Here is a 24,228-nt window from a genome sequence, read left to right on the forward strand (position 1 = left end):
TTAAAAAATTCATCTGAATTATAACACAGTTACAGATGTGTAGAGAAATCTGTACGTACAAGACTAAAACCAGTCACAACTGGATTAACTTAATTGAAGAGGGTGAAATTTGATATGATTTCTCCTCAATTCAGCATATTTCAGTTAATGGTCCATTTTTGCTTCATCGATCTTGAACCTTTGATCAAATTCAGCAAAAAAAATAATTTTCACTGATCAAAATGTCAAACTGTTTATTTTCTCTGTCAGCTTGTTTCAGCAATAGCGCACTCAATTGACTGATGAGATTGAAAATTCCAGATAGATGTGTTATGGGCCAGGGTTCAGAGAACTCCAAAGCGTATCATGGAGTTCACCTGACCCACAACTTTTAATAGATTGTGGTATGGGGAACACATGGCCCACTCTACAGGTGTGGTACAGCAGAAATGGAAAAGTATTTTTTTTAAGCAAAACAATGTTTATTCTATGAATTCAAGTTAACCTTTTCAAAACAAACACTGAACATCTTAGCAACCATTAATTCAAATACAACCCCCAAAGAATACAACACTAAGTAATCCGTAAGCTGTCCTTTTAACATCCATAAGATTTAAAACATCTTTTACCAGAAGCACAGCAGGTTAAAGTCACTACTGTTATTAGTTTTAAATCACCAGGATCGATTTACAGTCTTCAGATTACAGAGAGAGACTCTAATATACCTTCTGGCTGTGACTGCAGCTATCCAGCTCTGAAAACTAAACTAAGACACACCCTGCAGCAAACAGCCTAAAACGAAAGTAAAAAGCTGAGACAGCCCAGCTCCACCCACTCTCTGACATCACTGCAGTAGTAAACACCCATTTCTTAAAGGTACTCTCACATGACACCTCCCCCCAAGAAAAAAAAATAAACCATCGACTTCAAGATGGCTTCATTTTTCACCTTTTCACTATCCTTTAAGAAATGCACACAGTAAATATTTTTTAAAAACACACGCCAACAGGTACAATAATATAGTCCATTTTTTTCCCGTTCTTCCAACTGAAATCCTTCTCGATTGACAGTCTCTTTGAACAAGAAGGTCTCTGCACGATCCGTCCATTTCTCTATGCTTCGGCATTTCTCTTTAAGTCAGATACTTTAGTTCTGACCAGAGTCCCTTGCAATTCTCCAACACAGGAGCATTGGTTATCTCAGCTTTCAGGCCGTCAAATGCCTGTTGAAAGTCCGCTGTCCACTAAAATTTTTGATGTTTCTTCAGCAAGTCCATCAGTGGAGTAATCACGCTATAAAACTTTTTCACAAATGTTCAATCAAATCCACTCATGCCAAGAAATCGCATTATTTCCGTTCGTCTTGAGGGTATTGAAAACTCTCAATAACGGTTGGTTTCACATCCCATGTGACCATTCGACCCTGTCCGATTGTATGGCCAATGAAAGTGACTTGGGCTTTTCCAAATTCACTTTTGGCTAGGTTTATCACCAAACCCGTCTCCTGAAGTCGATCGAATAACTCCGTCAGATGTTTTAAAGGTTCTTTCCATGTCTGGCTGAAAATTACCAGATCATCGATGTATACTGCACAATTGGGTAATCCACCGGGACTTCAGTCCACTACTTTTTACTTTTCTTCACCCAATTATTGTTTTTTCCAATTAAGATGCAATTTTAGCATGGCCAATCCACCTAGCCTGCACATCTTTGGGTTGTACACCCACACAAACACAGGGAGAATGTGCCAACTCCACACGGACAGTTACCTGGGGCCAGGATCGAACCTGGGTCCTCAGCGCCACAAGGCAGCAGTGCTAACCATTGCGCCACCGTGCTGATCCTTCAGTGCACTACTGAGACAGTGCTACATTATCCAAGATGCCTTGCAACAAGGGCAGTATTAGTTTGCTTTAGTGGACATAAAAGATGTTCTGAAACTACAAGACTGCAAAAAAGGCAGGGACATTCTCCCAAAGTCTTGGCTGAGATTTATCCTCCATCCAATTCTTAAAAAGTTGGGTTAATTGGTCATCGATCTCAGTGCTGTTTTACGATTTTGATGTGTGCAAATTGGCCGTCATCTTTACCTAAGAGAAACAGTCACTACTTCCAACAAATAAGTTCTAATTGTAAAGTACTCTGAAACATCCTGAGAATCTCAAAGATAACAAAATCATTTTCTTCCATCAATTCCTTTTGTGTGACTTGACCATTCTAGTCTTTGGAGTAAAGAGGCAATGAAAAATAGCTTAACAATCAGTTAGTTCAATCTAGTCATGTTCCTTCAGCTCAAAGGTTGGGCAGGAGCAGTAATATGCAATATTAAGTTATAGGTTAATTGCCCAGACAGCACCCTCAAGATAGCTGCATATGAAGAGTACATTGTTGGAAGGTAGGTAGATGGTCAACAAAAGGGCAAGAATTCACAAGGCATGGGGTAAGTACTTATGGGCCTGATGGCCTAATAATAATAATCTTTATTATTGTCAAAAGTAGGCTTAAATTACATTTAATGTGAAAATCCCCTAGTAGCCAAACTCAGGAATGTGTTTGGGTACACTGGGAGAATTCAGAATGTCCAAATTACCTAACAGCACGTCTTTCGGAACATGTGGGAGGAAACCGGAGCACCTGGAGGAAACCCACTCAGACATTGGGAGAACGTGCAGACTCCACACAGACCCTGTGACCCAAGCTGGGATTTGGACTTGGGACTCTGGCGCAGTGAAGCAACAGTGCTAACCACTGTGCTACCATGCCTTGCATGCAGGCATGTAAACAAAACATCTTTATTCTTCTCTCCACTATTTCCTTCCATCAAAAAGCAGACAAGCTAGGTTCCCACCTCTCCAGCTGGGCAGAAATATTCAAGATAACTGCAGGTATCGCCACAGTAAAGAGAGAAGAGTTTGGATTAGCTTTCAGCCATCGCAGATTTTATATTGCTCTCGCCAGCAACAGGGATCTTCAGCTCTGTGGCCACATATCTTTGTGAACGACTCACAGAAAATAAAAGCCCGACTTCCGGGTCGCGGCGATGCGGAGCTAAGCCGCGCGAGTCGGCAGCTCCCGCAGGAACGGACTTTTGGGCCGGCTAACGGAGCCCCAACGGACCTTTAAAAAAAAATCAACCCGTGGGGAAGAACGGAGGAAGTTCCCTACAGACCTGTATGGACCGGACCCGCAGTGAAACAGCGAGGAAAACGGCCCTGGAGCAGCGGGAGAAGAAAGAAGAAAAAAACAAAATGGCGGCGCCCATGGACAGAGAGGAGATGAAAGAGTTCATCAAGCGCTGCTTCGAGGAGCTGCGTAAGGAGATGGTGGCGCCTATACTGGCAATGGTGGAAAAACTTGGAGCAACCCAGAAAGCCCAAGAGGTGACGATTCAGGAGATCCAGGAAAAGGTGAGGGAGAACGACGACGAGCTCGTGGGCCTGGCGGAGAGTAGAGCGGCACGAGGCGCTGCACAGGACGTGGACGGGAAGACTCGAAGACCTGGAGAACAAATCAAGGAGAAACAACTTGAGGATCCTGGGTCTCCCAGAAGGAGTGGAGGGGGCCGATGCTGCGGCATATGCGGGCACAATGATCGGGACGCTGATGGGTGCGGAGGCCCCCCCGGGATTGCTGGAGCTGGATGGGGCGCACCGAGTGCTAGCGAGGAAGCCCAAGACAAAAGAGCCGCCAAGGGCGATGGTGGTGAGATTTCACCTGTTTACGGACAGAGAGAGGGTCCTGAAATGGGCCAAGAAGGAACGGAGCAGCAAGTGGGACAACACGAAGATCAGAATATACCCGGACTGGAGCGCGGAGGTCGCTAAGCGGAGAGCGGGTTTCAACCGGGCCAAAGCGGTGCTGCATCAGAAAGGAGTGAAATTTGGAATGCTGCAGCCAGCGCGACTGTGGGTTACACATAATGGCCAACACCACTACTTCGAAACGCCCGAAGAGGCGTGGACCTTTATACTAGCTGAAAAATTGGACTCTAATTGAGGGTTTGTGGGGGAGGGGGGGTGTTTGAGGGTTGAAGTATGACGGTTGTTGTCAACCACGCGCAGGAAAGGATATATGGGCTGGGGGAGAGAGACAAGGCCATGACAGGAGCTGCGCCATGGGAGGCTGGGCAGGCTTTGGGAAGCGCGGGGTTGTCTTTCCCGCGCGCGGCAAAAAATGGCGGGAAGGGGAACAAAGGAATGTACACTGATTGGGAGATTCCCACACAGGGGGGTTAAAGGGATGGCGGGGGAAGCCGGGGTCAGCAGGTGTCAGCTGACTTACGGGAGGGATATGGGGGGAGCAAAAAAGCTAGACGGGGAGCTAGCGGGGGAGGGCGGCGGGGGGAAAGGGTTGCTGCTGCAGTGGCCGAAAGAGAACGGGACACAGAAGAGGTGGCTGGGGCGGGGGTCCCCCAGCTGGGGAACTGGAGAGTGAGGGAGACGTGGACAAGGGACTGGCCCAGAAAAGGAGATGGCTAGTCGGCGGCGGCGGGGGGGGGGGGGGGGGGGGGTCAGAGTCCCTACAATCCGGCTGATAACGTGGAACGTGAGGGGCCTGAATGGGCCGGTGAAGCGGGCTCGAGTGTTCGCGCACTTAAAGGACTGAAGGCAGATGTGGCAATGCTCCAAGAGACACACCTGAAGATGGCGGACCAGGTCAGGTTAAGAAAGGGATGGGTAGGACAGGTATTTCACTCGGGATTGGACGCAAAAAATAGAGGGGTGGCAATTCTGGTGGGAAAGCATGTGTCATTTGAGGCCAAGACTATCGTAGCGGATAATGGAGGGAGATATGTGATGGTGAGTGGTAGGTTGCAAGGGACGTGGATGGTGTTGGTAAATGTATATGCCCCAAACTGGGATGATGCTGGATTCATGAAGCGCATGTTGGGGCGCATTCCGGACCTGGAGGTAGGGGGACTAATAATGGGAGGGGATTTCAATACGGTGCTGGACCCAGCACTGGACCGCTCCAGATCAAGGACGGGAAGGAGGCCGGCGGCGGCCAAGGTACTTAGGGGGTTTATGGATCAGATGGGGGGAGTGGACCCATGGAGGTTTGCAAGACCGCAGGCCAGGGAATTTTCTTTTTTCTCCCACGTGCATAAGGCTTACTCCCGGATAGATTTCTTTGTTCTGGGCAGGGCGCTCATCCCGAGAGTGGGGGGGACGGAGTATTCGGCCATAGCCATTTCGGACCATGCCCCGCACTGGGTGGAACTGGAGCTGGGAGAGGAGGGGGACCAACGCCCGCTGTGGCGGCTGGATGTGGGACTGCTGGCCGATGAGGTGGTGTGTGGGAAGGCGAGGTGGTGTATTGAAAGGTACTTGGAGGCCAACGACAACGGGGAGGTGCGAGTGGGGGTGGTATGGGAGGCGTTGAAGGCGGTGATCAGGGGAGAGCTGATCTCCATCAGGGCTCATAGGGAGAAGATAGAGGGAATGGAAAGGGAGAGGCTAGTGGGGGAGATCTTGCGGGTGACAGGAGATACGCAGAGGCCCCGGAGGAAAGATTACTTGGGGAAAGGCGACGGCTCCAGACGGAGTTTGACCTGCTGACCACGGGCAAGGCGGAGGCACAGTGGAGGAAGGCGCAAGGGGCGACTTACGAGTACGGGGAAAAGGCCAGTGGGATGCTGGCGCACCAGCTCCGTAAGAGGGCGGCAGCGAGGGAAATAGGGGGAATCAAAGATGGAAGGGGAGCCACGGTTCAAGGGGCAAGGGAAATAAATAAGGTATTTAAGGACTTCTATGAAGAGCTGTACAGATCCCAGCCCCCAAGGGGGGAAGGGGGGATGAGGCGATTCCTGGACCAGCTGGGGTTCCCGAGGGTGGAGGAGCAGGAGGCGGTTGGTTTGGGGGCACCAATTGGGTTGGAGGAGTTGAGTAAGGGTTTGGGGAGCATGCAAGCGGGGAAGGCCCTGGGGCCGGACGGGTTCCCGGTGGAATTCAATAGAAAATATGTGGACCTGCTGGCCCCGCTACTAGTGAGGATCTTCAACGAGGCAAGAGAGGAGGGTACCCTGCCCCAGACAATGTTGGAGGCGACAATCTCCCTGATTCTAAAGCGAGACAAGGATCCACAGCAATGTGGATCGTACAGGCCGATTTCGCTCCTCAATGTGGATGCTAAGCTATTGGCGAAGGTACTGGCCACTAGGATTGAGGACTGTGTCCCGGGGGTGATTCACGAAGACCAAACGGGATTCGTAAAGGGCAGGCAGTTAAATACCAATGTGCGGCGGCTCTTCAACGTGATAACGATGACATCGGAGGAGGGAGAGGCGGAGATAGTGGCAGCTATGGACGCGGAAAAAGCCTTTGACCGAGTAGAGTGGGAGTACCTCTGGGAGGTATTGCGCAGGTTTGGGTTCGGGGGAGGGTTTATTAGATGGGTTAAGCTCCTTTACAGCGCCCCGGTGGCGAGCGTAGTGACAAACCGGCGGAGGTCGGAGTACTTCCGGCTGTACCGAGGGACGAGACAGGGGTGCCCCCTGTCCCCCCTCTTGTTTGCATTGGCGATCGAACCCTTGGCCATATCACTTAGGGAGTCTCAGAAATGGAGGGGGATTGTCCGCGGGGGAGAGGAGCATCGGGTATCGCTATATGCGGATGACCTGCTGCTCTACGTGGCGGACCCAATGGAGGGGATGGTGGGCGTCATGCAGACTCTGAAGGAGTTTGGAGAGTTCTCGGGCTACAAGCTTAATGTAGAGAAGAGTGAGCTTTTTGTATTACAGGCAGGGGGCCAAGAAAGAGGGATAGGGGACCTACCGCTGAGGAGGGCGAAGAGGAGTTTTCGGTATCTGGGGATCCAGATAGCCAGAAGTTGGGGGGCCCTACATAAACTGAATTTGACGAGGGTGGTGGAGCAAATGGAGGAGGATTTTAAAAGATAGGACATGCTCCCGCTCTCGTTGGCGGGTAGGGTGTAGTCGGTCAAAATGGTGGTCCTTCCGAGGTTTTTGTTCGTGTTTCAGTGTCTCCCCATCGTGATCACCAAGGGCTTTTTCAAGAGAGTAGGTAGGAGTATCATGGGGTATGTGTGGGCAAATAAGACCCCGAGGGTTAGGAGAGGGTTCTTGGAACGCAACAGGGACCGAGGAGGGTTGGCTTTGCAAAACCTAGAGAGTTACTACTGGGCAGCAAATGTGGCGATGGTCCGTAAGTGGGTTATGGAGGGAGAGGGGGCGGCATGGAAGAGGATGGAGATGGCGACTTGTGAAGGAACGAACCTGGGGGCGTTGGTAACGGCACCGCTGCCGCTCTCGCCGACAAAATACACCACAACCCGGTGGTGGCAGCAACACTAAAGATCTGGGGCCAGTGGAGAAGACACAGGGGTGCAATGGGAGCATCGGTGTGGTCCCCGATCAGGGGTAACCACCGGTTTGTCCCGGGGAAGATGGACGGGGGGTTCCAAGGCTGGCATCGGGCGGGGATAAGAAGAATGGGGGACCTGTTCATTGACAGGACTTTTGCGAGCCTGGGGGCACTGGAGGAGAAATTTGAGTTACCCCCGGGAAATGCATTTAGATATATGCAGGTGAGGGCTTTTGTGAGGCGACAGGTGAGGGAATATCCGTTGCTCCCGGCACAAGAAGTTCAAGATCGGGTGATCTCGGGGGTATGGGTCGGGGAGGGCAAGGTGTCGGAAATATACCAAGAGATGAAAGAAGAGGGGGAAGCGCTAGAAGAAGAACTGAAAGGTAAATGGGAGGAGGAGCTGGGGGAGGAGATTGAGGAAGGGCTATGGGCAGACGCCCTGGGTAGGGTTAATACCTCCTCCTCGTGTGCCAGGCTCAGTCTGATACAATTTAAGGTGGTTCACAGAGCGCATCTGACGAGGGCGAGGCTGAGTAGGTTCTTTGGGGTAGAGGATAGATGTGAAAGATGTTCAGGGAGCCCGGCGAACCATGTCCATATGTTTTGGTCATGCCCGGCATTGGAGGGGTTCTGGAGAGGAGTGGCAGGAGTAATATCCCAGGTGGTGAAAGTCGTGGTCAAGCCAAGCTGGGGGCGAGCAATATTTGGAGTGGTGGATGAGCCGGGAGTGCAGGAGGCGAAAGAGGCCGGAATTCTGTCCTTTGCGTCCCTAGTAGCCCGGCGAAGGGTCTTGCTATTGTGGAAGGAGGGAACGAGAGACTGTTTGAGGGGATGGACGAGCGGGAGATAGCATGGAGGGTGGGGGGGAAACGGTACGCGCGGCCAAGAGCCAGTGTATAAAGCTATGTAAATATACCATCTTGCCATGTATATATCTTGCTCAGGGAGAATTTGCGATATTTTGTTACCGGGGGGGGGGGGGGATTGTTTGTAAGGGGAAAAAAGTTGTGTTGTTAAAAAACCTTAATAAAAAATATTTATAAAAAAGAAAATAAAAGCCCAACATGCAGTGCAAAAACAAATGACATCAGGGAGATGAAAAAGTAACAGATTTCCTCAGTTATTGTCCACTGAAATCACCCATAATGGAAGCTTCAATTTCTGTAATAACCGGATATGAACCCTCCGTTTTGCAATGTAACAGCACACTGGGTTAATAATGGCATAAACAACATTTGTTGTTTCCCCATCACTGTTTGCTTCACCTCAGACAGTCATCCCCTCTTACCCTTTCTTAGCAAAGCTCTTAGCAGCCACTTTATTTGCACTTTTAGCAGGTTGGCAAATCTCTTTAATATACTCTACCTATATTCGTATAGAACACCTAATATCCTTGACCCAGATCCAGCTTTGACAAAGGGTCATCTGGACTCGAAACGTTAGCTCTTTCTCTCCCTAGATGCTGCCAGACCTGCTGAGATTTTCTCTTTGTTTTCAGATTCCAGCGTCCAGTTATTTGCTTTTACCCAATATCCTTCGTTGTGCACTAAAGTTGGCATGCCACATTAATGAAACAATAAGCGTGGCCACTTTCAACAAGTAACTATCTTTCTCAACAGATAGTACAGGCAGAGCAGACTGAATAGCCTCCACCTGTGGTGTACTATTCCATCAACTGGATGAAAATCTCACTACTTTCGCCGCCTTTATTCCTCCCAGTCTGTCCAGAGAAATTGAAGAAATCCCAGCAAGAGATGTCAAAAATAACTTGATGCATGGTTTCATGTATGCTTAAAAGCAACAACAATTCTGAAGCAGGAATTATCCAGTTTCATCTTCCTGTTGGCATTCACAGTTCCAATACAGATCACAGCATTTGCAACCCAGGAACAGGCCAACTGGCACTACTGACCCATGATATTTATACTACACAAAAGCTGCCACCATCTAACAATACAATTTCCTTCTATTCCTTGCTCCCTCATGTCTTTATCTAGATTCCTAATCTATATTATTCACCTCAACTATTCCATGTAGTACTAAGTTCCACATTCTAACCATTCACAGCATAAGTTTAAAAAAATATTTTTTTACATTTTCGTTAGCGACTTTTATAGTAATGACCCATAGTTCTACTTGCACCATAAGTGAGAATATCTCTGTCTATTGGATCAAACTGCTTAATAATTAAGCTTTCAACTATGTCACCAGTCTTCTCTAATAGTTGTAATGTTGCATTATCCTTACAAATCTTTTTTCCATCTCCAGTGCCTCGTATCAGTTTTGTGCTGAGACAATCCACCTAACCTGCACGTCTTTGGACTGTGGGAGGAAACCGGAGCACCCGGAGGAAACCCATGCAGACACGGGGAGAACGTGCAGACTCCGCACAGACAGTGACCCAGCGGGGAATCGAACCTGGGACCCACTTGCTGTGAAGCCACAGTGCTGTCCACTTGTGCTACCGTGCTGCCCCATCAGAATTGTATAAAGAATTCCAGATGGATAATGCTGAAGTGCAATGACTGCAAATGTAGCTGCAGTCACTTGAATAGCTCTGAATTATACCCAAAATAATCTCAAGTGCAAAAACTGAATGGCGTATTTTCTGCCAAACTAAAACATAATCACCAAGTAACTCAGGGTCTCACTTAAGCTTTAAAGCAGTTTGATAAGGCAGAAAGTAGGCTTTGCTGAGTATGTCAGGAATCTGTTTTGTTTGGTTTGGTGGGAGAAGGAGAGAATTTTAAAAGCCCTCAAACTTTCTTTTGCAGGTAAATTAAATCAAGAACAGTGGGGAAATCACTGAAAGTGCACATTTTGTCCATTATATTCTGCTGTTTAGTTATATTTTGTTACAAATTTCAAAATTACTGATTAAACAATTGTTAAACACTTAAAGCTCGTGCTCGGTTTAGTATACCTTGCATTTAAAAAGTTCAGAAAACAAATGATTAATCGAGATTTATCATATTAAAAAAGCCAGAAATGCAAATATTAAAAATCAGCCGCTTAGTAAAGGTTCAAGGAACAATTTTATGCAACCGATGGTCTGCTAAAGCCACAACCATTCAATTATACATTTAATGGTTAGAGTAGTGTGCCGATGCAAAGTATGAAACCAGAATATGTTGTGGTGAAAAGAATTAATGATGGAATCTAAGCTGAAATTGTGAACATGCAGCACAATTATGCCATTTACAGTAAAGATAGAGGAACTGTATTATCTTCAAACTCCTCTGAGCATCAAACTACACAGTAGAACTGTGTACCCACCTGGCTAATAGTTAAATATAATTACATTTTTAAGTAGTCAGGTACACCTACTCTCAGTAACCACTTTCTGAACCAGCCCTGCCATCTTTAATAAGTCTCTGTTCTTGCACTCACGTTAAAATTGTACTCAAAGTTGCATCGCATATCCTCACTCTTCCTACCAAAATTAAATCACTTCATATTTCATTGCATTAAATTTCATCTGCCACTTGTCTATCCATTCCCACCACACTGTCCATATCCTCTACATTTATCACTATCCTCCTCACAGTTCAAAATACTTCCAGGTTTTCTTTCACCGCAAATACTGAAATTGTAAACCCGGTACACTAAAGTCTATGTCATTAATATAGACCAAGAATAGCAGAGGTTCATACATCTTCTCCCCCCTTCCCACCAGTCTGAAAATCAGCCATTCACAACAAATCTTTATTTCTCATTACTCAGCCAATTTCATATCCATGCCGCTCCCATTTGTTTTATTTTATGGCTCTAATTATGCTCACATGCCTATTAATGGACAGCAAGGTAGCATAGTGGTTAGCACTGTTGCTTCACAGCACCAGGGACTCTGGTTTAATTTGCCTACTGAAAGCCCATTACATGTCATTTGCATTGTTTAAAAACAACTGAACACCCAGCAACCATCACACCAAGTTGAAAAACCCATCCTCATTACAGTGGCCTCTGTCTGCATTCAGTCAAATCATCTAATTGTAAAGAATTGGTAGAAGATGCAATATAGATTAGCCTAGAAATAAGATGACACTGAAGCTTTCAAAAACAATGTGTCCAAGCCCCAAAATTAAATCTTATGTGCCCCTAAACTAGATAGATACCTTGGTAATGGAGTGATTTTGGGAATCCAAATACAATCTCAGCCACATTCCTGTCCTGTTTTGTGGTTAAGTAATAAATTATGAATGTAGGAAATATTTATTTTTGTTGTATTATGGGTCTGTTGCAGTCATGTTATCAAAAGAACTTGGGTTAAGATATCCAGATTAAATGTCTGCTAAAGCTGTGATTAAGGGGTTGACAGCTAAGCAGGCTGTGATGTCACTCATGGGAGGGGCTGTCTATTTTTTGTTTCCTTTTGCAGCCCTGCCCTGTGCCTGTTTTTAGTTTCATTTTCAGAGTTCTGCTCTGGTTTCTGAGGAAAGGTGGTTTGACTTCTGAAGAAAGGTGACTGACTTCTGAAAGCTTCTCTTCCAAGGACTTAGTGCTTAAATCTGTAAGCCACTGAGTGTAACTGTATTAATAAGTGGCATTTGACCGGTGTGTGGAATTTTGCTTAATTGAAAGTTTAAAACAGTTTAAGCTATTTTTCTTTGGACAATAATGGGTTAATCCTGCAAAAATAATAAAGTTTATTTTAATAACCCCTAGGTGTCAGTGGAATCACTCCTGGAACAAAGCATCCTTTCCTCAGTTAACAAATTGAAAAATTGTTGGGGCCTCATCCAGTTTCCAAATATGAATTTGGAGTCTGGTCCAGGTAACGTAACAATTGCACCTAACACCTAGCAAGGCATCATTGAAAAATTAAGAAAAGCTGGGAGAAAAAAAAAAGTTGCTGGAAAAGCTCAGCAGCTCTGGCATCATCTGTGGAGAGAGAAAGAGTTACCGTTTCAAGTCTTTTTATCTTGAAAACCAGAATCCTTTGACGTGCCAAAGAAACTACTGTCTAAGTAAATACGTTTGGTGGAAAGACGATATGCCGGCTACGTGTAATGGTTGGAAGGATTTGCTACCATTACAGTTGATTTCAAGTACTGTAATATTATTGGGCGTGGAAGAAGCACCGTGGCTTTGTGGGCTCCTATCTCAAACAATTCTTGTAAATAAATGGGGTTTTCATCTGTACATTAGCAAGTACAAGGGAAGCAAATCAACAGAGGCATTAGTGGAGTACAGAAAGTGCAGGATGGAGCTTAAGAAAGCAATCAGGAGAGCGAAGAGGAGATATGAGAAAGCTCTGGCAGGTAAAAGTAGGGAAAATCCCAAGATATTCTATAAGTATATCAATGGGAAGAGGATAACCAAGAAAAGAGTAAGGCCCATGAGGACCAAGGGGGCAATCTGTGGGTGGAGCCAAAGGACATTGGTAGGGTGTTGAATGAATACTTCCCATCTTTCTTCTCCCAAGAGAATGAGCAGGTAGATATGGAACTCAGGGAGAGACTGAGGTTCTTGGGCAAATTGTCAGTGAGTGACAAGGTATTGGAGGGTGGCAGGCTTAAAAATGGACAAATCTCCAAGTCCGGATAGGGGCTCTGACCCAAATTCTTAATTCCTCTGGCTAAGGAGATGCCAGAGGACTGGAGAACAGCTAATGTGGTCCCACGATTAAAGAAAGATTGTAGAGATTCCAGAGACACTAGTTTGGGGAGGGCTCCAAAAAATATAATTTTACTAGTTTGGTGGGGAGGGTGAAGGCCAATCTCTCAAGGTGAGACAACCTGCGTCTGTCGTTGGTGGGTTGGGTGCAGACAGTTAAAATAAATGTTTTGCCTCGATTCATATGCCTGCTGGTCTTTTTATCAAAGTCCTTCTTCAAGTGAGTGGACAAGCTGATCTCTTTGTTCATCTGGGAGGGGGCAGTGCCCAGGATTAGGAGTTGGTCCTGCAGAGGGGATGACAGGCAGGGGTGGTTCGGCCCCCCAAACTTGCTATACTATTATTGGGTGGCGAATGCGGAGAAGGTGCAGGACTGGGGCAATGAGGAGGAGGCCCAGTGGGTTAAGATGGAAGTGGGCTCGTGTAGGTGGTCAGGGTTGTGGGCGCTGGCAACAGCGTCACTTCCGATGGCTCCAGGAAAGTACTTGTCAAGTCCGGTGGTGGTAGCCAGATTGAAGATTTGCAGGCAGGTCAGGCAACATTTTATGCTGGGGGCCGGGTCAGGGGAGATGCCGATTAGGGGGAATTGTCGGTTTGAGCCAAGGAGGATGGATGCGAGGTTTCAGAGATGGAAATGAAGGATTTGTTCCTGTGGGTGTGGGGGGGGGTACCTGGAGGCAGAGCTGTCAGCGGGAGGTTGTTTTGGCGGTCTATGGGAGGATTCTGGAGGAGGATAGGGTGTCTATCGATGTGATTAAGGCAAAGCAGGAGGAGGAGCTGGGGAGGGGGACACGATGGCAGACAGATTGTGGTGTGAGGCGCTGCGGAAGGTGAATGTCTCGACCTAGAATGCAAGGCTGGGCTAATACAGCTTAAAGTCGGACATAGAGAACACCTCACCAATATGAGCCAGCTGTTCGAGGGAGTGGAGGATGTCGGTGAGCGATGTGGGAGGGGCCCTGTGAATCATCTCCATATGTTTTGGTCCTGCCCGACGCTGGAACGGTTTTGGAGGACGGAATTTAACAATTTCAGGGAGCCCAGTTCCCTAAAAGCCATATTCAGGGTGTCAGACGAGCCAGAGTTGCAGGAGGATGCGGACGTTTTATCCTTCGCCTCACTGATCGCTCATAGGCGGGTCCTGTTGGGGTGGAGGTCAGCCTTTCCACCCTGTTACTTGGCGTGGCGGGGGGGGACTTGCTGGAGTTTTTGACCCTGGAGGTGAAGTTTGAGCTGATGGGGGGGGAAGGGGGACGGGGGGATGAGAGGTTTTACAATTGTTTGGGTTTGTTCATTATGCACTTCGGGAGTTGGCTACCGTTGACTGTTGAGGGGGTGGGGGGAATCTTAGGTTTGGTTGGGATTGTTTCTTTTTATATATTGTCGATTGTTCTCGTTTTTCTTTTGTATGGTGAAAGGATGAAAATTTGTTGAATAAAAATATTTAAACAAAGAGACAAGCCAGGGAACGACAGACCATCGAATCTCACGTCAGCTATTGGAGAAAATTCTGAAGGAGAGAATTCATCTCCACTTGGAGAGGCAAGGTTTGATCAGCAATAGTTAGCATGGCTTTTTCAGAGGGAGGTCATGCCTATCAAATCGAATTTTGAGCATGTGACCAGCTATGTAGTTGAGGGTAGTGCAATTAATGAAGTTTACATGGATTTCAGCAAAGCCTTTGACAAGGTCCCAAATGGGAGGCTTATAAAGACGGCAAATGCACATGGGATACAGGGTAACTTGATACGGTGGATTCAAAATTGGCTTAGCTGGAGGAGATAGAAGGTGATGAGAGGGATTGGATTTGTTTTGTCACATGTGCCGAGGTAGTGAAAAGTATTGTTCTGCGTACAGTCCAGACTGATCACTGCATATATGAAAAAAACAACATAGGACTTACATTAATCCACAATGTAAATACATAGGCACAGGCAAAGTGAGCATATGGGGTGCAGTACTACTCAGTAGAGAAGCTGTGTGAAGAGATCAGATCAGTCCATAAGAGTCATTCAGGAGTCTGGTAACAGCGAGAAAGAAGCTGTTTTTGAACCTGTTAGCGTATGTTCATGGACTTTTGTATCTCTTGCCCGACGGAAGAAGTTGGAAGAGTGAATAATTTGGGTGGGAGGGTTCATTGATTGGGAGGGTTGTGTTCACGAGTCTGTAGTTTCTTAAGGTGTTGGGCAGAGCAGTTGCCATACCAGGCTGTGATGCCGCCAGATAGGATGCTTTCTATGGTGCATCTGTAAAATTGCTAAGAGCCAATGCGGACATGTCGAATTCCCTTAGTTTCCAGACGAATGAGAGGCGCTGTTGTGCATTCTTGGTCATGGTGTTGATGTGGGTGGACCAGGACAGAGTGTTGATGAACTGCACACCTAGGAATTTGAATCTGTCAACCGTCTCCACCTCAGCACCATTGATGCACAGTAGTGTGTATGATACTTTGCTGCCTGAAGTCCTCAATGCCTCAGCTCTTCAGTTTTGCTGACATTGAGGGAGAGATTGTTGTTGTTACACCACTCCACTAGGATCTCTATCTTCCTCCTGTACTCTCATCATTGTTCGAGACCCAACCGACCATGGTCATGTCATCAGCAAACTTGTAGATGGAGTTGGAGCCAAATTGTGCCATACAATCGTGTGTGTATAGGGAATATAGTAGGGAGCCAAGTACACAGTCTTGCAAGGCCCTGGTATAGAGGACGATCGTGGAGCAGATGGGTGTTGTTTATCCTTACTGATTGTGGTCTATGTGTCAGGAAGTTGAGGATCCAGTTTCAGAGCGAGGAGCCACATCCTAGGATTTGGAGCTTTGAGGTGCTTGGCTGGGATTACGGTGTTGGAGGCGGAGCTGTAGTCAATGAATAGTAGACTGATGTAGGCATCCTTGTTGCCGAGATGCCCCAGGGATGAGTGTAGGGCCAGGGAGATGCGGTGGACCGGTTGTGGCGGTATTTGAATTGCAGTGGATCGAGGCATTCTTGGAGTATAGAATTGATGTGTCTCATGACCAACCTCTCGAAGCACTTCGTAATAATCGATGTCAAGGCCACCGGGTGGTAGTCGTTGAGGCACATTACCTGGTTCTTCTTTGGCACCAGTATGATGGTGGTCTTCCTGAAGCAGGTGGGAACCTCGGAACGGAGTAAGGAGAGATTGAAGATGTCCGCGAACACATCCGCCAGTTGGTCCGCGCAGGATCGGAGTGCACGACAAGGGGCCCCATCAGGACCCATTGCTTTCCAAGGGTTCACTTTCAAGAAGGCCAATCTGACTTCGGAAGCTGTGACGGTAGGCATGGTTGTGTCCGAGGCTGCTGGGGCAGTTGACAATGGTTTGTTGTTTTCCTGCTCGAGTAGAGCATAGAATGCATGGAGTTAATCATGAGGGGTTCACGGCTGCCGGTAATTCTACACGGCTTTGCTTTGTAGCCCGTTATGTTGTTTAAGCCTTGCCACAACCACGAGAGTCCTTGACGTCAGTCGGTGACTCTACCTTAGTCTGATATTGTCTCTTGGCATCCTTGATGACTTTACAGAGGACACTGTTTTAGTGTTCATTGGCACAGGATCTGTGCTGGGTCCCCTATTGTTTGTCATTTATGTAAATGATATAGATGACCAAATGGGGGTAGGATCAGTAAGTTTGCGGATGACACAAAGATTGGCCAGGTGATTAACACTGAGCTCGAGTGTTTTGGCCACTCTAAATTGCCCCTTAATTGGGGGGGGGCGGGGGGGGGGGGGGGGGGGGGGAAACTTCTGGATTACTATACAGTCTCACAATAGTAGTCCAAAGATGTTCAGGTTAAGTATTTTGGCCATGCTAAATTGCCCTTAGTGACCAAAAGTGTTAGGAGGGGCGATTGGGTTACAGGGATAGGGTGGAAGTGACGGCTTAACTGGGTCGGTGCAGACTCGATGGGCTAAATGACCTCCTTCTGCACTGTATGTTCTAGTAATGAGCTGCTTCATATTTTCACTAGAAAGGAAATGTAAAGCACACACATTGTTTAAGCACAACTGGTTGCAAACCAAAATATTTCTGTCATCAAAGCCATCATAGCTGAAGGGAGCTGAAATCTGCCTCAGTAAGTGTTATCATTGAGTGCTATGTAACAAGATGCTATTTACTTACAGAAATGTAAAATACTGCAGATACTTGAACTCAGAAGTACAAATAGACGTGTGAAAATCTACCAGATACCTATTTTTCAAAATACTCAGCAGACAAGATAAAGATGAGGTAGCAATGTCACTGCTTCCAAAATCAAATTGTTCACAAAATATTTAGAGTAATTTTGGCAAGGAGGCCACCATTCACCCCAACATGTCCATATCAGCTCTCTGCAGAGGAAATCCAGTTAGCCCCACACAATGCCCTTAGTCCTGCACGTTTAGTTTTCTCAATTGCTCACCTAATTTTCTCCTGAAATAATTAGTCTCTGCTTCAACCACTCTTGTAGGCACACCTCCAAGAGATCACTCGTCTTCGCAAAGCAGAACGCCAGCTCTCCAACCTAACTTTTTAGCTAAATTCCTTTCTCTCGAACCATTTTGCACCCTCTCATCCTTCCTAAAGTGTTGTGACCAGAACTGAATGAAATGCTCTAGCCTAGCCAGAGCTTTATAAATATTCTGAACCTGCTTTCATACATAATTCCTCTATTTGTGAAACCCAAGATCTCACATGTTTTGCTAATAACTCTCAATATGTCCTGCAACTTTTGAAGATCTATGCACATGAACCCCCAGGTCTGTCCCTATAAACATAATAATAATCTTTATTATTGCCACAAGTAGGCTTACATTAACACTGCAAAGAAGTTTCCTAAATTCTCGGGAATGTGCTTTCAAATCAATATTACCTCTCCCTATCCATTCTAAAATCCAGTACCTCTCACTTGTCTGTATTAAATGCCACCTGCAGCTTCTCTGCCCATACAACAAACTATGTACTGCAATAGACTGCTATCAGCCTTATTGTCTGCTACATCTTGCACGTTAATTGGCAAATTTTAAAATGTTACTGTATTCCAATGTACAAGTCATTTATCAATCATTGATAAACTGACCAACGGACTTCCGGTTGCGGCGATGCACTGCTAAGTCGCATGTTTCGGCAGCTCCCATTCTAACGGACTTTTGGGCTCTTTTCGGGAGCCCCAACAGAAATTTTTTCAGACCAAACCCAGTGTGGGGAGACGAAGGAAGGTGTCCCCCCGGGTGTGTATGGAAAGGACCAGTGGCAGTGGCCAGATTGCGAAGGATCCTCTGGAGCAGCGGCAGAGAAGAGAAGGAAGAAGCAAGATGGCGGCGGATGGAGCCCAGACGACATGGGGCCCGGACCAGCAGGAATTCCTCCGACGGTGTGTGGAGGAACTAAAGAAGGAGGTGCTGACGCCGATGTTATTGGCAATCGATGGGCTAAAAGAAACACAAAAGGCCCAGGCGATAGAGCTCCGTGGGGTGAAGGCAAAGGCAGCCGAAAACGAGGATGAGATACAGGGCCTTGTGGTAAAAATGGAAACGCATGAGGCGCTACATAAGAGGTGTATCGAAAGGCTCGAAGTCCTGGAGAACAGCTCGAGGAGGAAGAACCTCCGGATTCTGGGTCTCCCCGAAGGAATGGAGGGAGCTGACGTTGGGGCTTATGTGAGCACGACGCTCCACACGCTAATGGGAGCTGAGGCCCCCTCGGGCCCCCTGGAGGTGGAAGGGGCTCACCGGGTCCTTGTGAGAAGACCAAAGGCTGGAGAACTACAAAGGGCGATAATGGTGAGATTTCACCGCTTCACGGACAGAGAGGCTGTCTTGAGCTGGGACAAGGTGGTACGGAGTAGCAGGTGGGAGAATGCGGTGACACGAGTGTATCAGGACTGGAGCGCGGAGGTGGCGAGAAGGAGGGCGAGCTTTAATCGGGCCAAGGCGGTGCTTCACAGGAAGAAAATAAAATTTGGGATGCTGCAGCCGGCACGATTGTGGGTCACGCACCAGGGCAAGCACTACTACTTTGAAACGTCGGATGAGGCATGGACCTTCATCCAAGAAGAGAAACTGGACCAGAACTGAAGGACTGATGTGGGGGGGGGGAGACAACGAGGTTGATGTACAGAAGTGTAAATTGGGAAATGGGAGGTTTATAGTATCGAGATGATAGACGGGGAATTTTTCTCCTCTTGATGGGGGGGGACACTGAGAAATGTGGGCGCCGGTGGAAAAGGGGACTGAGGGGGGGGGGGGAGATGAGGAATGGGGGAGCTGCGCCATGGGGGGCGGGGCCGATCCAGGAAAGCGCGGGGTTTTTCCCGCGCTATGGAGATGATGGCAGGAAGATAGGCGCAGGAAGGGAGTCCCACGCACAGGGGGGGGTAAAGGAGAGAACGGGGGAAGACGGGGTCAGTTAGAGTTAGCTGACTTTCGGAAGCATCATGGGGGGAGTAACCATGCTAGATGGGGATCTAGCAAGGGGGGGGGGGGAGAAAGAGATCAACTGGGTTGAGGCTGCTGGGAGCGAGTGGGAGCTGGCAAGAGACGAGGTGGTCGGGACGGGAGGGCGCCGCCTGGGGGACGGGTGGGTGCGCGGGACCCGGATGGGGGCTGGCCTAGAACAGGGGATAGCTAGTCTGCGGGGGGGGGGGGGCCCAATCCGGCTGATCACGTGGAATGTGAGAGGCCTAAATGGGCCGATTAAGAGGGCCCGAGTGTTCGCGCACTTAAAAAGACTGACGGCAGATGTGGTCATGCTTCAGGAGACGCATCTGAAGGTGGCGGATCAGGTTAGGTTAAGGAAAGGATGGGTGGGACAGGTGTTCCACTCAGGGTTGGACGCAAAAATAGGGGGGTGGCGATATTGGTGGGGAAACGGGTGCCGTTCGAGGCTAGGAATATAGTGGTGGATAACAGGGGTAGATACGTGATGGTGAGTGGTAGATTGCAGGGAAAGGAGGTCGTGCTGGTAAATGTATATGCCCCGAACTGGGATGACGCGGGATTTATGAAGCGGATGCTGGGACGTATCCCGGACCTGGAGGTGGGAAGCCTGGTAATGGGGGGGGGGATTTCAATACTGTGCTGGATCCAGGGCACCGGTCTAGATCCAGGACCGGAAGAAGGCCGGCAGCGGCCAAGGTGCTTAGGGGGTTCATGGAGCAAATGGGGGGAGTGGATCCGTGGAGATTTGCTAGGCCGTTGGCCAAAGAGTTCTCCTTTTTCTCCCATGTCCACAAGGTATACTCCCGAATAGATTTCTTTGTTTTGAGCAGGGCACTGATCTCAAAGGTGGCAGGAACGGAGTATTCGGCCATAGCCGTTTCAGACCATGCCCCGCACTGGGTGGATCTGGAATTAGGAGAGGAGAGGGAGCAGCGCCCATTCTGGCGACTGGATGTGGGATTATTGGCGGATGAGGGGATCTGTGGAACGGTGCGGGGATGTATTGAGAGGTACCTGGAGGTCAATGATGATGGTGAGATCCAGGTGGGGGTAGTATGGGAAGCGCTGAAGGCAGTGGTTAGGGGAGAGTTGATCTACATTAGGGCTTACAAGGAGAAAAAAAAGAGGGCAAAGAAAGGGAGAGATTAGTGGGGGAGATTTTGAGGGTGGATAAAAGATATGCGGAGGCCCTGGACGAAGGACTATATAGAGAAAGGCGAAGACTTCAGATGGAGTTTGTGCTGACCACAGGAAAGGCAGAGGCACAGTGGAGGAAGGCACAGGGGATGAGATACGAATATGGCGAAAAGGCGAGCCGGCTGCTGGCCCACCAACTTCGCAAGAGGATAGCGGCGAGGGAAATTGGGAGAGTTAGGGACGAAATGGGAACTACGGAGCGGAGAGCAGGGAAGGTAAATGAGGTGTTTAAGACCTTTTATGAGAGGCTACATAGGTCCCAACCCCCGGAGGGAAAAGAGGGAATGCAACAGTTTCTGGACCAACTATGGTTCCCGAGGGTGGAGCAGCAGGAGGTGGCAGGTCTGGGGGCGCCAATTGAGGTGGATGAGGTGACTAAAGGGCTGGGGAACATGCAGGCAGGGAAGGCCCCGGGACCAGACGGGTTCTCGGTGGAATTTTACAGGGAATATGTGGACTTGTTGGCCCCGCTGCTGGCGAGAACCTTTAACGAGGCCAGAGAAGGGGGGGGACTCTACCCCCGACAATGTCAGAGGCGACGATATCACTAATCCTGAAGCGGGATAAAGATCCGCTGCAATGCGGGTCATATAGGCCTATCTCACTCCTGAATGTAGACACCAAGCTGCTGGCAAAAGTGCTGGCGACGAGGATCGAGGATTGTGTCCCGGGGGTGGTGCATGAAGACCAGACAGGGTTTGTAAAGGGGAGACAACTGAATGTCAACGTGCGACAGCTGTTGGGGGTGATAATGATGCCCCCAGCGGAGGGGGAGGCAGAGATAGTGGTGGCGATGAATGCAGAGAAGGCATTTGATAGGGTAGAGTGGGAGTATCTATGGGAGGTGTTGAGGAGGTCTGGGTTCAGGGAGGGGTTTGTCAGTTGGGTCAGACTCCTATATGGGGCCCCAGTGGCAAGTGTAGTCACAAACCGGCAAAGATCGGAGTATTTTCGGTTACATAGGGGAACAAGGCAGGGGTGCCCCCTGTCCCCATTACTGTTCGTGTTGGCAATTGAACCACTGCCCATAGCGTTGAGAGACTCTAAGAAATGGAGGGGGGTGGTTAGAGGGGGAGAGGAACATCGAGTGTCATTCTACGCAGATGACCTACTGCTATATGTGGCGGATCCTGTAGAGGGGATGACAGAGGTTATGCAGATATTGAGGGAGTTTGGAGATTTCTCGGGATATAGACTAAATATGGGGAAGAGTGAGTTTTTCGTAATACACCCTGGGGATCAGGGAAGAGGAATAGACGCCCTGCCGTTAAGGAGAGTGGGAAGGAACTTCCGATATTTGGGGATTCAGGTAGCTAGGAGCTGGGGAACTCTACACAAACTCAATCTGACGCGGCTGGTGGAGCAGATGGAGGAGGATTTAAAGAGGTGGTATATGCTGCCGCTCTCACTGGCGGGCAGAGTGCAGGCGGTAAAAATGATGGTTCTCCCAAGGTTTCTTTTTGTGTTTCAATGTCTCCCCAATCTGATCACGAAGGCCTTTTTCAAGAAAATAGACAGGAGCGTTATGAGTTTCGTGTGGGCAGGGAAGACACCGAGGGTAAGGAGGGGGTCCCATAAGACCATAAGAAATAGGAGCGGAAGTAAGGCCATTGGGTCCATCGAGTCCACTCCACCATTCAATCATGGCTGATTTCAACTCCATTTACCCACTCTCTCTCCATAGCCCTTAATTCCTCAAGAAATCAAGAATTTATCAACTTCCTGCAGCATAGCAGGGACAGAGGGAGACTGGCGTTTCCGAATCTGGACAACTACTACTGGGCCGCCAATGTGGTGATGGTTTGTAAGTGGATGAGGGAGGGAGAGGGGGCGGCGTGGAAGAGGCTGGAGATGGCGTCCTGTAAGGGAATGAGCCTAAAGGCGCTGGTGACGGTGAAAAGGTATACCACAAACCCAGTGGTGGTGGCAACCTTAAGGATCTGGGGGCAATGGAGGCGACACAGGGGGGTGACGGGTGCCTCGGTGTGGTCCCCGATCAGGAACAACCATAGGTTTGTCCCAGGACGGATGGATGGAGGGTTCCAGAGCTGGCATCGGGCAGGAATTAGGAGAGTGAGAGATTTGTTTATTGACGGGACGTTCGCGAGCCTGGGAGTGCTGGAGGAAAAAGTATGAGCTGCCCCCGGGGAATATTTTTAGATACATGCAAGTGAGGGCGTTTCGAGGCAACAGGTGAGGGAATTTCCGTTGCTCCCGACACAGGGGATCCAGGATAGAGTGATTTCCGGGGTATGGGTCGGGGAGGGCAAAGTGTCCGAAATATATCAGGAGATGAGAGACGAGGGGGAGGCGCTGGTAGAGGAGCTGAAGGGAAAATGGGAAGAGGAGCTGGGGGAGGAGATTGAGGAGGGGCTGTGGGCTGATGCCCTAAGTAGGGTAAATTCCTCGTCCTCGTGTGCCAGGCTTAGCCTGATACAATTCAAGGTTCTACACAGAGCACATATGACGGGAGCAAGACTGAGCAGGTTCTTCGGAGTGGAGGACAGGTGTGGGAGGTGCTTGGGAAGCCCGGCGAACCACACACACATGTTCTGGTCGTGTCCTGCACTGGATGAGTACTGGAGGGGAGTGGCAAAGGTGATCTCAAAGGTGGTGAAGGTCCGGGTCAAGCCAGGCTGAGGATTAGCTATATTTGGGGTAGCGGAAGAGCCGGGAGTGCAGGAGTGAAAGAGGCCGATATTCTGGCCTTTGCGTCCCTGATAGTCCGGCGAAGGATCCTACTTATGTGGAAGGAAGCGAAACACCCCGGCATGGAGGCCTGGATAAACGATATGGCAGGGTTCATAAAACTGGAACGAATGAAGTTTGCGTTGAGAGGATCGGCTCAGGGGTTCTCCAGGCGGTGGCAACCGTTCCTTGACTATCTTGCGGAACGTTAAGGGAAAATAGATAGGCAGCAGCAGCAGCCCCCGGGGGGGGGGGAGCACTATTTTTTGTTACTTTGTTAGTTCACTATTTTATTTAAATAATGTTATTTATCAGCTATTGTGTTATTTTTATGTTGATTTGTAAAGTGGAAAAATTCTGTTTGAAAACTTTAATAAAATATTTTAAAAAAAAAAGATAAACTGACCAACCTTTTGTTGCCTGGACTATATTTACACGATTTATTGTACTAAAGTGTCACATTTGTCCTCGCCAATCCTCTGGCAAAGGGAGGCCCTTATCGAGGGGAGATTGAAGGATATGGCATGCCTTTCAACCATCTCCACTCATGCCCTTTAGCAAACTGAGAAGCAAGCAAGCAATATGGGCCAGGTGACTCATTTACCTAACGCATGACCAACCTTTCTAGTGCACTGATCCTACCAATTTCACCCCATCCATTGCCTCTCCCATCTCCACTTCTGGAGACATTTTCTCAGCTTCCTCTTTTAAAAACATGTTACGAAGTACTGAATAAGTATTCTAACCTGCCTGTACTTCTATGCAACTATTATGTCCCATCTTTTAAAAAAAAAATTTTTTAAACAAACATTTTATTAAGGCATTTATGGTTTTATAACAAAACATGCAAATATAAATGTAAACATAACTCAGTAAGTAACACCCCCCCCCCCCCCCAACAACACTCAATTCTCAAGACCCTCCATCTTCTCTCACTGATCCCACCTAAACTAAACAAACTTCCCCCTACCCCCCTCATTCCCT

The 24,228-nt window shown here is 48.2% G+C and overlaps 1 protein-coding gene across 2 annotated transcripts in view; it reads right to left on the reverse strand.

Moving 5' to 3' along the window:
• The window catches only part of usp9 (ubiquitin specific peptidase 9), a 442,510-nt gene that overhangs the window by 190,870 nt on the left and 227,412 nt on the right, over positions 1 to 24,228 (reverse strand). The gene's annotated exons all lie outside the window — the stretch shown is intronic.

This window comes from Scyliorhinus torazame, chromosome 8 (genome assembly GCF_047496885.1).
Source record: "Scyliorhinus torazame isolate Kashiwa2021f chromosome 8, sScyTor2.1, whole genome shotgun sequence".
Taxonomy (NCBI): domain Eukaryota; kingdom Metazoa; phylum Chordata; class Chondrichthyes; order Carcharhiniformes; family Scyliorhinidae; genus Scyliorhinus; species Scyliorhinus torazame.